The sequence below is a fragment of the Lepisma saccharinum genome, chromosome 1, assembly GCF_977018435.1.
Source record: "Lepisma saccharinum chromosome 1, izLepSacc3.1, whole genome shotgun sequence".
NCBI lineage: Eukaryota > Metazoa > Arthropoda > Insecta > Zygentoma > Lepismatidae > Lepisma > Lepisma saccharinum.
In genome coordinates this window covers 185,545,829-185,558,929 of record NC_139229.1, presented here as the reverse complement: position 1 = coordinate 185,558,929, position 13,101 = coordinate 185,545,829, and the positions used below count along the sequence as shown (strand labels likewise).

Here is a 13,101-nt window from a genome sequence, read left to right as displayed (position 1 = left end):
ATAAATTGAGTACAGTCATTACTGCCTGTTTTATAATAGTTCGATGAAATGCTAGTAATTGTACTTGTGATGTTTGTAAACACGAAAAGTTAATTGTTTCATTATATCGTTTGGGGGAGGGGGTAAAATTATCCCTCACAGAGATTGAAATTTACTTCTGGTTTGCACCGTGTGTTTAAACCCACACGAAAAGAACGCTGTTTATCTGTATGCAGTTTACACAACACCTCCTCCACGTCAAGTAACTCAAAACAGGTCTCTTAATCAAATTCCAACCACGTTATATTAAAAGAAAATAATGAATCCTTGCAATTAACGCATTATATCCCCCTCCCTTCCTCTTTCGTTAAAATTAATGAAACGCACGCAGAGACACCGCGAGGGAATCTGGCAAACTCGGGGCCCTAATAACTTGTTTTCCGCTGTGTATGGTTTTCCGTCGGCACGATTCTCGAGGCATTAGAACACTGCAGCCGCTCCAACGTTTGTCCTAGAGAGGATGACGCTAGCAGAGCAATCACACTAATTCAATTTCACACAGGAAAACCCACTAACAGGGTCCTTTGCTTTCCACTCCTATTTGGCGAAGATGTTGCTCTCAGAATCGAGGTTGCCAACTGACGAGACCAGTATGTACCTAGATTGCATTTGAAAGCTGACTCAGCCCGTGAGGCATAACAACTTTTGACATGGAAGCAGGGGCGGCCGGTCATAAGGACGATACGGACGCCGCACTGCCGTGTGCAACCACAAGTGAACTAACATTACATTAACATTTATATATTAGCTTTTACATTGTCTGAATTGCAAATATTCCATTGCTTTTAGATCGTTGGTTAGTCGGTTCTGTATTCATTCTTCCGCGACAATTGCAAAGTTTGCACGCCACCGTGCGGGCAAATACGGAACTTCGAGAGAAATCTGGCGGGGCGGCGTCCTCCCAGTTTACGAGACGTAGAGCATTCTCAGGCGCGGCTGCGAGGGGTAAGAGGCGCGGGAACTGTGGGAATAACACGCGCGGGACAAGGAATATAGCGCGCGGGATCTCTGGCTGGGAGGACGGAGGGTTTGTCGTCCGAAACCCACCCCCTAGGCGAAACTGGCCCTCTCTCCGCAGAACGGTAAACAATGAAGAGTTGCCAGAAGCAATGAAGTTAACATAAGAAAGAAAATTACCAACCGTTGAAAAAAATATTCTGTATTTCATAATCTTATTCATTTATGACATAAGAGTAGAGCAATAAATAACTCAATTTCCAATGAGATAAGAAAATGTCGTTAACTGGAAAAGTACAGACTCTTGCATGGTTTTTGTTATTTACCGTCGCTTTCTGCTACTTTTCGGTAATCACGACGATGAGGATGAGTGATGATATAATGACATTGATGCAGGGACACTCGCAAAGAACCCATATACTCATGCCGGGATTCGAACCCAGGAGCCCTGGCTTTATAATACGGTATGCTAGCCATGGAAGTCGGCTATAGATTCTTGTTACACGCAAAATTATCGTATATATGCGTTGTATTTTTTCTGAGTTTAGTGAAAAGTACATTTGAATGGCTTATTGCAGAAAGGGACCTGAGTCACATTTTTGAGGTATCGGAGTTAATTTTTTCATCTCCACTGTGTCTAGCAGCATACTGCAGGGGGGTGCATTGAGGGGTGCAAAATTAACTATTCATTATGTTGAATATTTGAGCCAACAACGGCACATTTCTTTCTTACACTATTAATATTATTCGATTTTTCATTGTTTTTCTCAGAATTGTGCAAAAGTGACTCAGGTCCCTTTCTGCAATAAGCCATTCATTTGGATTACAATGATGTGGAGTACATCATGTAGATTTAAGTATATATTTTGATTAGCACGTTTGAAAAAAATCCTGATAATGTGACAAAGTTCTCCAATTTCTTTTCAAGGCGGATGTTAAATAAATTAGAAACTCGTCATCTAAACTCACCAAAAGCCGCTACAGGAACCTGTGAACTACAAATATCTTAGAATTTGGCAAAATTGTCTGGCAACCCCGAAGCAATAAAACGACCGGATGGGAAGGCGATAGTATTGACACTTGTTGTTTCTTCGTTTTCCATGGAAAAGTGAAGCCTTTTCGGTAGTTGTGTGCTGTAGTTGTGCATTTGTCGCGATGAACAGTGTGGAGAAATTGTTGGTGCGAAGTTTTTCTACCAGAAGTCGAAGTCTGGATGAAAAAATAAACATAAAAAATCTAGTCCGAATTTGAATATAGAACAAGTGTCAAAGAAGGGAGGTCGTGAGTTCACTTGCAAATTTCGCGTTGAAGGACAGAAGGATGAATTTCAGTTACAAGCATGTCTGAACATTTCTGGTAAGTTTGAAGTTTTTACTAGAGCTTCTGGTGACACAGATATCACCTTTCCAGTGAGATATATATTTTGGTGCCCTATTTCACATATCAATTAGTCATGTTGGACAGGAGACATTTTCTGTGAAACTTTTTACTAGAAATTTTCACGATCAATGCACGTAAATATTCTTCATTGTGCTTCTCAAGTTGTGTAAAAATTAATATACCTTCTTCTCAATTTTCCCCTCTGTTAAACGACTAAATCTGTTAGAATTATATTTCTTCTTCCATTTTCTTTGCATTACTGTTAAATAATTATTAATTTAAAACGTGTAAAACATGATATTCGGTAAACACGAACGTATCAATTTCTTAACACGTTGGCTGTTATACGAAATTCATCATTTAAACTTACATTACTAGTAGAGCAAATTTTTGCCGGCCCCAGTGGCGGAGTGGTTTAGCACATCGCGCTACGACGCCAGGGGTTCCGTGTTCGAATCCCGGCCTGGGCATGAATTTTGTGAGTGTCCATTCATCAATTTCATCATATCACTCACCCCCATCTTCGCAAATTAGCCAAATGTGACACAAAAGGCGAAGTAAAATAAAGCAAATTTGTGAGCTATCGCCCCTCCACTTTGGATCACCACGAGCCGCCACTGCATGGAAGAGTGCACGTTGGGCCAGCGTTCGTCATTCAAACTTTCTTGGTCAGAAGCGACAACATAAAAATTTAGGAGGGAGTAGAGTGGCAGATAGAAATACAGAAAAATATCAGAAGTTCGAACGTTAATACACAATATATTAGCAACCAAAATATATTTTTTAAAAATACATGTAATGAAATAGAAGATTAAAAACTTTGAGATTGTAAACCAAACATCACTATACCGACTTTAGCCTACAGAATGCTCGCGGTTGTTACTCTGGTCACCGCTCCGTAAAGTTACAAGAACACTTTATATGCCGTTTAACGTGTAGTGCATCCTTCATCACCTGTGTGGCGTAATGGTCAGTGTAGCGCGCTGCGAAGCCTATGTTGCAATACTGGCTGAACACTGTCACTTGTGTTTGATCATGGGCTTCCACGATGGCGCAGTGGTAGCGTCGCCGCCTTGTAATCAAGGGGTCCCGGGTTCGATACCCGGTGGAGGCACAAGTGGTTCGGATCCCACTTTAAACTGTAGGTCCAGTCCCGATTAGCCTTACTGTGCATAAAGTGGACTTAAAACACCAAGTCAACCAAGTTGTGTTTGATCATTTCGTTATTCATTCGTCGTGTAGGTAGAGAAGCAACGTAAAATTACAAACAATAAATATTCATCCTTATTACACTATGTTCGATTTTATCCTTTATCTACCACTTAAATGGTCTCATTTACGTCACGTTGTTGTCCGCCTACAGCTACGATATAGGAAATTCTATATCTGTGATGATATTTGAAGAATTTTCTGCGGTATCTCTGTATCAGAGCTGTATCAAGTTAGTTTCTTCCTTCTTTTCCGTAAGTGTTTAGCTGCGTCGGATTGAAGTAATAACTTTCTAGTGTACATATATTTTTGGGTTGTTTATATTTGGTTATTTTAGGCCACTTTTCTACCTCTTTTGATTAATCCTGAAAGTAAATATAAATGAATAGATGAGACAAGGACAACGTGACACTCACACTCAGTCCTGCAAGGATTTAACCTGAATTTTCCAACTGGAAAGGGAGACTGTAAGGTAATTTTTATGGATCTAAATGGAAACTTAACACCAGAATTTAGTGTTCGGGGTTTGTGGAAAAATAATTATTGTCTGGAACTCGATTTAGAACATTGGGGGACAGAAGGGTTGAACGGTACACCTTGGCGTGTCCACAAGGGCTTGACTAAGATTTCAAAAAATAAAAGAATGACCTGGAAATACGTAAAACATAGCACTTTATGCCCTTTCATTATAAAATTCTTTACCATAAAGTTTTCTGGCACTACATCTCACAACATTCGTATCACTTTTGGAGCCGGCCCCGTGGCGGAGTGGTGTCGACCACCGTGGCGAAGTGGTTAGCAGAGCGCGCTACAACGCCAGGGGTTCTGGGTTCGAGTCCCGGGTAAGGCATGGGTATTTGTGTTCGTCCAGTTGATAAGAAACAAAGAAAATGTAAGAATTGAAAAGTGTAAAATTGAGAAAAAGAGTGAATGGTGGGGGATACCTCCGTGTAGGGGGTATTTCCTTTTTTAAAAAAAAAAGAAGAAGAAGAGTGGTTAGCACATCGCGCTACGACGCCAGGGGTCCCGGGTTCGAATCCTGGCTTGGGCATGGACGTTTGTGATGTCTATTCATCAATTGAATCATATCATCACTCATCCCCATCTTCGCAAATTATCCAAAGGTGGCATAAGAAGCGAAGTAAAATAACTCAAATCAAATCAAAGTATCACTTTTGGACAGTTTCCAAAATGCCACTAGAAACGGTAAGAAAAGAATAGAGTCGGCAGCTATGTCCAGCATCGCAGTAGTTCCATCGCGCCTGTGGCGGCGCTAGTGTCACCGTACGCTAGAGCCATCTGTTGATATCTGTCGGAATTACTGTACATTTTTTCCCTTCCATCGTAAGATACGAGCTGGAATTTTCGTCGCTTCACGGTGCTGTTTTCCAATTGTCCATTGCGTTTCCGAGATTTTTCCAATTATTATGACAATAGAAACTAATGAAAATTGTCATGCACGTACCCCGAGTGCTTTTCTGTTGACGTCGGTGTCATGTGACGGTTGCAAAGGTTAAACTAGAAGTGGAGAAGAGGAATTTATAGGAGCTCAAGTAAATAAAATCGATCCATGTGCAAACTGGTAAAACGACGCAGGATTTTTAAGCGCGAAATACGTGTTGTGTCTTCACTTACTCTGTTGCGCAAGAATCTATAAATATGTTTCTCTACCCACATTGAAATTTCCATATTTAATGGCATCATTTCCTCCCCCTATGTTTCGTTCGATAACTTTTCAAATAATGGATCACTACGCATCAAAGTCGTACAGGTACTTTCTTAGAGTATTCAGGGTTGCCAGTGGACGACTGTGTGTGCCACGCGGATTTTTTTCTCTAATAGTAGTAGTCAATTTGATTGTGTCTTGATATCACTGTCATGTTTCCAGAATTTTCACTTTGACATCTTTCTCTTACTCGGGTTTGCAAGTTAGACATCTCATTCCTCTAATTTTATGAGATTTTTTTCTTGTCTTTAAAAACAACTATATAAGGATGATTTCACGCCGAAGAGGCAAATGGCACTTCACTACACATTGCTCACACCTGAGAAGGCACTCAGTCTGGAAAAGCATTCATTGCGCATGAGAAGTAATGTGGTGTGTTGCACAATAAGCAGACCGGGACGAGACGAAGCACGCTTTGGAAGAAACGACCTGTCCGAGTTACCATCAAGTGACAAGCGACATGTGCAGCGTGTTGTTTCTCTTAGGTGTGAAAAGCTTCGTTTCTTTCTTGATGCTTTCAAGTGGCATGCCACTCAGATGCCATGCATACTCCGAGCCGTGGTTATCATTATTATGCTCCTTATTTCACCTATATCTCTATCGTTGAGTACAATTTCTCCCCAGTACGCTGATGATATTCAACTCAGTCACTTAATTTTACCGAAGCACTCGAGTATATTGAGTAGCATTATATACAAGGTGTCGGCATACAACACCTACGATCTTTTACAGCGTGTAAGAGGACATAAATGGAACAACTGTTTCTTATATATTGATTTTTTGGAAGCTTCATTAAGAAAAGAGTATTCTTTATCCTGATGTATGCATGCATCCATACGACACAGGATCATGGTTGCCACGGTGCCCACAGGGAGGTTTCTCATGGGAATTTTTGGGGAGACAAAATTTTATACCAATTCTATATATCTTCACACAAAAATGGGGGGATCGTTATTGCTTGTTACTTGTTAGTTTTGGTTATTATGTTTAGTTTTCTACGTACCTGTGGGTTATCGCTGCGATAGGGTTGAAATGAATCACTAACTTATCACCCCATGCTTAAACTAGCAAACAATTCACCACATTTTATGCCTTCAGAATCCGTTTGGATAGAGAGGGGGCGTGGTATTCGCATTAATTAATACAAGGTTAGTCGAGCAGACAAACTGTGCAGAATGAGGTTGACTAATAGGCCTAATGGCACTGAGCCTAAAGTATCTGAAGTAAACATATATTGCTTAAATATCTCTGTATTATACAGTGACGCAACCACAGGGAGGTAGGGGGTCATTGCCTCCCTCCAAACCTTCGACGGAAGTCAATTCAAGGGGGCAAGGGGGCACAAACATTGACGGCCAAAGACACCTGCAGGGGAGCACAGAGGAGCAATTACCCCTTCGATTTAAAATTTTATGCAAATAAAAAGTCAATTTGTAAAATTTTCTTGCTTGCTTCGCTCACACTATCTCCTTTTCTCGTTTTCGTCAAGTTCAGAGCTGTAGTTAGGGGCGGCGGGAGTCGGCCATGGGCGTCGAATGATCTAAAAAAAAAGTTGTAAAAGAGTGATGTCATGGCATCCAGTGAAATTATTTGCACCCTATTAAATCAATATTGTTTTCAATTGCAAAAATTGGATCTAAAAATTTTCTTGCTCGGTTCGCTCGCAGTTTTTTGTTTATGTATTGTAATGTATTTAAATAATATGTGTTATATATTTGCATTGAATAAGCTTTGAATACATACACAATTCAGTGTTAGCTTGTTGCATATGTATTTTCATATTGTATGTCGCTCCATGTTGCACATGTGTAAAACATATGCAGCGGCGGCGCCAGGATTAATCACCTGGGGGTGCTGAGGGGGTGCGGAATGAAATTTAGGGGGTGCGACGTTGAAAATAAAGAAAACACAAAATATGTCCCTAAATCAAATACCAATTAACATTTAGTAGCCATCTATGATAATATGCTAATGAAAGTGAACAATACTAGCGACTTGCTTCATTTTTGCCTGATTTTAGCACAACAACGACGTTTGGAAATTTGAAAAGAACAGCGTGTTCAAGGAAGGTCAATGGCATATATGGAGGGCTGGGGGATTTTTTTTCATAGAGAGGTAAGCAAGTAAAGGCATTTTTCCACGGAGAGGAATATCCCCACCCCCACCCCCCCTAATAGCGTTGCTCACTCTCTCTCTAAAAAATCTTCGGTTTGAAGTTATCTTGTTCCTGCAACGCTCTTATAATAATTAACATAAATGACCGTGACTGAAATGTACACTTTAGATTGACATCCATTGTTTTAAGTCCACTTGATAGACTAATCGGGACTGGACCTACAGTTTAAAATGGGATCCGAACCACTATGTGCCTCCACCGGGTATCGAATTCGGTATCCCTTGAGTACAAGGCACAAGCAGTTAAGGTACGCAATTCAGTTATTAATCAAATGTTAAATGCGTTGTATAATTACAACAACTGCTGAGTGTTCAGTTTGCGTGCGTTGGGTAAAGGAAACAAATCGGTACTATGCAACCTAAAGTTCTGCAATTTGAAAAGAAAATAACACAATAAATACTAAATCATGTAGTCACTTTTATGTAATTATCAATTCACTTTTTTTTCTACTTCTCTTTCTGAAAATGTTCCATTGCTTTGTTACCCCCTCTTTTCGTTTTACATAATGGATAATCCATAGCCTACCTTTCGTCTGCCCAGATGATGTGGTATCGGGACAAAACTATAAGTACACAGCAACTTCTTAGTTAAAATCGCTTGGGTCGCACTGTCCACAATAACGAACTATAACTTTTCTTCGCAAATTTTTGGCCTCTTCGTAACAGTCTTTGAAAAAGTCTAAAATGGTACGTTTACTATAACAAATAGAACGAATTAACAAGGAAACTACCGTCACGATAAAACTCGCGTTAAATAATTTTCCGAGAACGACCTGATGATGCTTGGAAGCAACTGAAATTTTTGTTCCAATGCGACTTGAAGAAAAGAGGAAGAACAAGTAGGCGGACAAGAAAACCGTGTATGAACAGAGCATAGGAAAACATACAACTAACACTGAGCCTGACTGAGCTATATACATTATTCAAAAATCACAAACATACACAAACAACAAATCTGATTAAATAAAGGCAAGGCCGCTGATCTTACAGTACAGTAAATAAATGGGAATCTGAGAGTAGGATCAATGCTTGCCTGTTGTAAATAATAACAGCAGTCTCACTTCAGTAACTAACATTCTGCCCTCAATATGACAACAACATGACATAATATGACACTGGATAGGTGTTTGCGCAAACACCCACTCTCGCGCCCCTGGCGCCGCCCCTGAACATATGTTGTACATGAAAGTTACACATGAATCTTGGGAATGCATTTATCATTCTTTTTCTGCCATTCAAAAATACAGTTTGTGTGCTTGATTTCCATTATTAGCTAATGTGAAATTGACGGTGTTGAAAAAAATATTTCAAATCGTTTGTTCCAAACAAATGCTTTAGCACAGACTTCTACCCCTTTTGAGTAATTTATGAGGATAATAACGTCATTGATACTACCACTAATACTACGACTGGTAGTAGTAGTAGTAATAATAATAATAATAAAGCTTTGGTACGTTTATCCTGGTACTTGCCTCCCCCCAGACACGCATGTATTGCCAGATTTATATTTTTGCATTGAATGTACGTATGTCCACTAAGTTCTGCATTCTTTTCCAGTGATTAGTTACAGTCTGTCCGTGTTAAAGAAATTGTTATTTTTTGATAGAAAATATAACTGACAGTGGCAACCGTGAATATGTGACTAGTGGTTGCATGCATAAAGGCTAAATTATTTGGAAAGCGTCGCAAAAAAGTTGTTAGTCCTGATGGTTTGTTTGTCGGTGTTGTAGAACGATATCCTGTATGTGAATAGTATGTTTATGTAACAGAGAGGGAGAAACAGAAAGTCGGCTCAGTGGCCGAACGTTTGGCTTTGTTGCTGAAGGCACCTAAAAATCAACCTCACTTTGCTTCACAACGAGGGGCTGGCGCCTCAATCCACGACCAGTATAATCCTCTGTGGGATTCGCGTTGTGTCGTCACTGTGATTGTTCCTTCATCCTTCATCCTTATCGCCATTCATCCTCATCTTCGCGATGAGTCAAAAGTGGCTGAAAAGCGAAGGAAAATCAATCGAGAACTGGTCATCTTCTACATAAAAAGTTACTGACTGAGATGGCAATATCTTGTCGGAAATGAAGAGGTTTTCTTCCCACGTCCAGCTTAAGTCTTTAGTCACCTTGATACCAACAGCCAGAAAATTTGATATTGATTAACGTTTTCGAATTTCGGTTTTCCTCTGGGAGCAAGCGGGATGCTTTCGTGGGGAAGCTACGAGCTTCGTGAGGAAATTGAAGAGGAAATCCAGGTGGGAGGGGAGGGTTGGTGGGAGCAGTTAACAGAAGAATCCTTCCGTGTCATGAATTGTTTGATAGATTTTACTAACTTCATTACCCGCGGGTGCATCTGCGTGAGACATGATCCGCTATTTCTGATCCACAGTTTCTGGTCCCTAGCGTAACTCCCCCAAAGCCTATGCCTCTGAGCGTAACCCGGATCGAAATTTGATAGATGAGAAGTGTTTATTGATTTGTTCCGTGGTTGGAAAATTAGAATCTTACACGGCACGAGGGCTGATTTCCGTCTAACATCAGGTTGCAAACTCTCCCCCCCCCCTCTCCCTCCTCCTTTCCGAAGGGAAAGCAAAGACAGGATTGCGGCTTGGTTTGGAAGGGAAACAGAATTCACGTAGGAACTGTCTACTTGGCAGAGTTCGTGTAACTAATTTACATTGTGAGGTTTTTCCTGTTTATTTTTTAATACATTAATCTGTAACACAACATCGCTGATCAAGAACTGCTTGAATTTGAAAGAGAAAATCACCAGTAATTGGAAGTAACGAATTATTTCGAATGATGCTAACTGTAACTAGTTACTTTTCTCAAGTGATAAGTAATGAATGCAATACATCCAATGTTAATTGGACTTGACACTTATTGTAACACTGCGCTTACTCTCGTCAAGTAAAATTTATTTTGCCAGTGGTGGGAATCCAGCCTACGACAGTCCTGTGATTTTAATACAAATCCGGTACTTTAACCAATTACTCCACGGCACCCCCTTCCCCAATGATGCTATACAAATTTTTGCTCCATTTATGCTACTGCTTCTAATTTTGGGGGAGAAGGGACCACATGTGCTTCAATTCTACACTGGGATGACTTACAGGATTTAATCAAATGGTCCAAAGCCCAAGAAGTCATCCCAGTATGTATTGTATTGTGTGTATGTTTTGTAACTGGTATTTTTTCCATTTGCATTGCGGGTATCATCACACTGCACAGAAAGACCCATATGTGGAACAACCGATTCATTTAAAAAAGAAAACCATAGTACACGAATTATACAACCTCACTACCAGTCACACACCTTCTCTTAACATGGCCATACGGGTAATCGCGACAATGAGGATGCAAGAAGATTGGATGAATTTGAAAGATGGGGCAACCGCAAACACACATGGGAAAAAGTTTTATTTTGGGTACCTACCCATACACGACTATAAGCGCTATCGCCGTATACCACTAGCAAACTCTCCCCGCCATGATTGTCTTGGTGTATCTGTGTGTGCACGGGAGTGTGGGGGGGGGGGGGGTGCAATAACTACTTTTAGGCACAGTAGCGTTGGAAATACAGCTATTTCCATTTGAGTTTTATTATCTGGGGACGAGACAAGAAGGATTATTGTTTCCTGCAACAAGCACAGAAAGTGGTGCTTTAATTGATTTGTATATTGATTTATTTGGTTGTTTTACATAACTTTTCTGTCACTTTGGGCTAATCTCGAAGCTGTGAATGAATGGTGATACGCTGAAATAGATGAAGAGACAATCACAAACCATGGCCGGAGTTTGAGCTTTTGCTTTGGGGGGGGGTAGACTCTGGGAGAAGCATATGATGTACCTGAGGGTTATTGAATATCCTCCAGATTATAAGGGTCCGGAGGCCTTCCCCGGATTTTTTTTTTTTTAAAAAAAAACAACTTAAAAACACTAAGTTTTAGGCCTTTTAGATTTGAAAATGTTAAATTTCCTCGCTTAAATAAACAAATATTAATTAGTATATTGGTTGTCAGTTTTAAAAGAAGCAGAACAGTACGATTATTGCATTTTGCATTTCATTAATTTTTTATTGATACAATACTCGTATTACTTTTAAAAAGTTACGGTACAATAGTAAGCTTCAGTAATTTTAGAAAAATTAAATTGACAAGTTCTTTTAATGTCTCAGCATTAACTGTTGACTCAACACAAAGTCATTTTACTTTCTTCTTTCTTCAAACTGTACACATCAATCAAATCGTCTAAGACCCGCTATTGAGGCGCAATTACCGCACTTGCCATCATGACAAACGTCAAGATTTGGGGTGTGACTTCACAACAAAAATGCAGTAACTGAACTTAATCATGTGTTATTTTTTTAGTCTTTTTTAAGTTTGGGGGCAGGCCCCCCTGGCCCCTCCAGAACTCCGCCTATGTCACAAACACTCATGGACAAGACACAAGTCAAGCCCCACAAAGGATCATATTGACTGTGAGTTCAGACGCCAGATCCTCATTAGTCTGTACAATGTAGTTCATGCATACTACGTACGCGTATGTGTAAGGGAGTTGATATTTATTTGGGTGCTTTCCGAAAGGACCACCCCTTACATCCAAGAAATTTATGCTTCTTGGCTTGTACCCAGCTGACAGATCTGGGAACACAAAGAGATTCTGACTGTGTAATTACGCATAGTTATTTCTACGATCACATCTCTGTGTTTCACATTCTGTTCACCCCTGATAATGCACGTGTCTTTTGTTTCTTGGAGGACTCTCATTTATCACATACTTTAGTGACGTCATAAATTACTTCTTCTCTTTTATTTTGTGGTTATCACGACACTGATCCCACTAACTGAAGCTACCACGCAGTACAGGATAAATTGATCGTCCCAATGTGCCAAAGAGTCTGGTAAGAATAACGCGAGGGGTTAACCAACGCAGCTCAAGAATTGGCTTGCGTGATCCGAAACACCCTTCCCTCCCGACCGAGCTGTCTCCTGCGTACATCGGGCAAATACATCACACTGTCCGTGCGGGACTGTAGGAGCATGTGTTTAATTCACTCCGAACTGTATCGGCTATTACGAAGCACTCGAGGTAATGAATTGGTTTCGAAAGTGGCAAGTAACGTAGAAAGGCGATTACGAAAGACTATTGCGATGATAACAACGCATTACCATTATTTGCTGCCATTTTTTTCTGGTATCTGAAGAGTAGTAATGAATTGGTTTCTTCTCGTTTGGCCAATGTACATTTCAGTGTTCAGTAGCAATTGAGTAAATGTGACTTGCAGTTGCGTGTCTCGGATCTGGCAACTGTGTTGTACAATATTTGTCAAATGTCGAGGTTGCCTTCAAGTTGAAAACTGAAAACTATTGGAAATTCCAGTTGGGAAAGAAGGTATATATGTAAATGGGATAAAAGAACACTTTGGGAAATTGTCTCTTGGTGAGTTTTTCTTTCTTGTTTGCTAGATATTGGCGTTGGTAAGATATATATAATATGCGAAAGCAAAAGTCATAGTTGCCTTTGCAACTTACATTTCTGCTTCTCGTTTTTTTCTCTTTCATTTCTCTTGCTGTTAATATTTTATCAACATTGTAACCAAGTGTTTTTTTTATCAAGAAG

General features: G+C 40.1%; 1 protein-coding gene across 1 annotated transcript in view; it reads left to right on the top strand.

Moving 5' to 3' along the window:
- Nucleotides 1–12,900: 12,900 nt before the first annotated feature.
- The window catches only part of Tmtc3 (Transmembrane O-mannosyltransferase targeting cadherins 3), a 74,748-nt gene continuing 74,547 nt past the window's right edge, over nucleotides 12,901–13,101 (top strand). The window contains exon 1 of the mRNA XM_083144218.1: nucleotides 12,901–12,921. The gene's annotated coding sequence lies outside the window, so the exon portion shown is untranslated. The remainder of the gene's footprint in view (nucleotides 12,922–13,101) is intronic.